The sequence below is a fragment of the Arachis ipaensis genome, chromosome B04, assembly GCF_000816755.2.
Source record: "Arachis ipaensis cultivar K30076 chromosome B04, Araip1.1, whole genome shotgun sequence".
NCBI lineage: Eukaryota > Viridiplantae > Streptophyta > Magnoliopsida > Fabales > Fabaceae > Arachis > Arachis ipaensis.
The window spans coordinates 6177068-6180703 of NC_029788.2; the positions used below are offsets into that span (position 1 = coordinate 6177068).

The following is a 3636-nucleotide window of genomic DNA, read 5'->3' on the forward strand; positions in this document are numbered from 1 at the left end:
GAGTGCAAACCCTAATTCCCTCCTTTCGGCGACCATTTCTTCTCTTCCAACCACAATATTGAACACCAGTAGTGAGTATTTGATTATTCTTCTACTATATTTATTTCTCCTACAATTTCTTTGTTGTTCATCTGATAATGAATAACCTATACATGATTGTTATTCTTTGGTACTGTTACTTGTGATTTTCAATTGTTCATTGATTCTTCATCTAAGAGATTATGCTTTATATCTTATTATATGGAGGATTGTTTTGTTGGAAGCTTTAAATTTTGTTTGTCTTAAAATTCATTTTGATTTTACTTGCACACAACCTGCTCGATGAAATGTTTCAACTAAACACTTTGATCTCTCTCTGATATTCTATTTGACTATGGTTTCTGGCAAAATGTTGGCACTGATTTGAAAAGTGTGTTGTTGGTAGTTGTAATGAGGTGAAGATTTTCAAGTTCTGGTATTTAATATCTGTTTTTTGGTTTTTGACGCAATAATGGAAGCTCAGGTAGACAGATCTGTGAGCTGTGGGAGGAAAGGAAAGCACTTGAATTGTGAAACTGAAAAGCATCGATCAAGATAGCGGGTTTATCTTGTTTCTTTTTGTGTCCTTGGTTGAGAGCTTAACACCTGTCACGGAAGCCCACCCAACATTGTTCAAAGTAATGACACTCTCGAATCCCTCTTTTTTTTAATCATTTTATTTTAAGCATTTCATGGATAGCGCTTTTATTAATTAATGAACAGTGACAATCAATACTTTTTGCAAAGCAGCTAGCTACTACTAAGCCCTAACTAACAATTTGCATAATGTGTATGTGTTAGGGAGAAAGAAGAGAAAGCTACAAGTACAGGGAGAAGGAGAAGGTAAAAGGTAAAAGGGAGGGGTGTGGCTGAGATCGAAGACGCTTAAAAACAAATTCTGTTCAGATTAAGGTTAAAAATTAGCTAATTTTTTAGTTAGATTGGTTAAATGTTAGTTCATTTGTCAATTAGATTGGTTCAGCATTTGCGAGCTTCATCACTGATGACTTTGATTTATCTAAGATTGGTTTTAGTCAATAGTAATGTGGAAAAGTGGTTTATATTTACTTAGCATGTGTTTAATTCTGCTTCTGCAAATTTAATTACTCATTACTTTCATGCATCTATGATTGATTTTGCTTAGTAATAATGTTTAAAAATGTAAAAGTAGAGATGCTTCAAACAAATTCCAGACTTGTCACATATGTTTTTGTTGCTAATTAATCTGTTTCTGGGCCATGAATATTGTCCTGATTCCTTGTTATGCCCCAAAATTGGGAAGGAATTTGAAATTTCAAATCAAGCATTGAGCTTCATTATCATTTTGTGATCTTTCTTCATTGACTTAACAGCAACTTTGGAATGTGGAAGTTGAGTCAAAAACTGTTAGTCGTGTATGTAATTTAAGGCTTGATATTCTTTTAATTAGTTTGGTTAGTTATTTCATCTGTGATATATGAGTGTTAGCACAGTAATTTACTTATGTTTTTCATTTATTTTTGTGAATCAACCACTACATACATTTTGGAATCACGTGATGATTTCTTGGAAGACTTTAGCTATATGTGGGAGGGTAATTAAGTTTAAGTTTGCTTCATCATGTAAGGATGAAAACTATAGTATATTAAAATAGTACATTACATATATACTTTTGTTCATATTATATTGTGAATTAGCTCTTCAATTGAGTATTTAACAATGCTTTTAGTTGGCTCTGAGTTTATATTGTGGATTACTCATAGGTAGAATTTGTGGTTTCAATCTAATCTTTGGTCATTTCATATGATTTGTGATTGCACTATTTTTGGGTTTTGCTTGCTTTCCTGGTAGTATTTGGCATGGTTAGGAGAAGGGAGCATTGATTGCCCTTGGATAGAAACAAGGCCGCTAAAAGAGAATGAATCCGGTGAAACACTATCAGCTGCAACGTGGGAGGTAAGCATGTTTCCTTGCCACGCAGCCATTGGTTTATGTCTAATTGGTTATGAGTTGAAAACTTATATATGCAGATACTTTACTTGCTGGAAGTTGAAACCACCTTTTATGTCCATTGGATTGTGTTTTGCCAACTTCAAGTTTGTTTGTTCTCATTTTCATCTTTTCCCCTACTTTAGTCCCCTTTTGTGAAGCAGAATTTAACCGTGTAAGCCTATAGCATATTTAATTGAAGAGTGATGTGTACAAATTGAAAAGTTCATTACCATATCATGATAGGATGTAGTGTAGGTCCCACTCAAGGGTGAAGCCACACTCTCTCATTTGATGAACTGATAAGGTCCCAAATGAGTGCGTCCAACATGAGTCAAATCAATTCTTTATTATTTTTAGGAGTAATTCTTGACGAACTAAACTTTAAGGAATAATTTGCAAGTAAATATTGGTGATAAAAGATTAAGTTGTGTAATTAGCAAATTGATTAAGTCTTGCTAAAGCACATTTCTTCTTGATGAACTACTAGTAGTATACAAGTCATACCAAATGTGCCGTTTTAATTTATATTTATTTTTTCTTTTATTTCTTTGATAAACTGTGCAGTGTGCACCATTTATTAACATGGAACTCTTTAATTATATTTTTTATTATGTTTTTACAGGTATGAAGAGAAGAAGGCTAATAAAGAAGTATCAAAGTCCTAAAAAATTTCTCAAAATTGTTGAAGATGCTAAATTAGTGTTATTCCCTAATGCAAGAGGAAATGATCATATCTCAATTTTTAATTTTACCAAATTCTTAAAGTGTGAACCTATACATGATTGTTATTCTTTGATTTAAGTAATGTAATTTTCTTTTATTTCTTTTATGTTTTTACAGGTATGATGAGAAGAAGGCTAAGAAAGAAGGAGAGTTGAAGTGGAATTATGACTATGTAATCAGAACTTGTAGAATTTAACTTTTGAAATACATTGTTGCTATTTTTGTAAAATTTGTGGGATTGAATTTTGATTTGTTGAAATACAATATCATTTCTAGAATTTAACTTTTGATAATAGAAATCTTTGATGTTGAAGAGATTATGACAGTTTAAAACTGTCACTAAATATAGAAAAAAATTGTCACAGGAATAAATAACTTGGTAACGGTTTTAAAATAGAAAAACTGTCACTAAAAATATTGTGACGATTTAAATAATCACTAAATATGCCTAAAAACTATCATAAGAACTAGTAACTTAGTGACGGTTTAAAATAATCATGAAATATAAGAAAAAACTGTTACAGAATTTAGTAATTTAACGACAGTTTCAAAATGTTGCGAAATACAGTATAAAAAACACCTTTACAAGTGTTACAAATTAGTGACGGTTTTATATTTTAAAAACCGTTACAAACAATTTAGCGACACTCCTTACCAACGGTGGTCCAAAACTGTCACTATGTCAGCTGGCGACGCTCAAATCTGTGACGCTTTTTTTAACCGTCGCAAACCATTTAGTGACAGTTAAAACCATCACCAAGCATTAAAAAAAACCGTCGCCAAAATGCTATTTTGTTGTAGTGAGGGGTGTGTTAGAGTGTCGTTTAACGACGTGTCACATTAACAAATTTTGACACTATCAATAAAAAAAGTGACGGAAGAACTAACATAACTAATTTAAAATTTTTTAAAAGACAAATTTAA

The 3636-nt window shown here is 31.7% G+C and overlaps 1 long non-coding RNA gene across 2 annotated transcripts; it reads left to right on the forward strand.

Moving 5' to 3' along the window:
- Window positions 1-2729, forward strand: LOC107638641. Of its 2 annotated transcripts, none has more exons than XR_001619816.2 (4): window positions 1-71; window positions 498-656; window positions 820-1953; window positions 2612-2729. It is a non-coding gene; the product is annotated as an uncharacterized LOC107638641 (long non-coding RNA). The 2 variants fall into 2 exon arrangements; XR_001619815.2 differs by having other exon boundaries at window positions 503-656.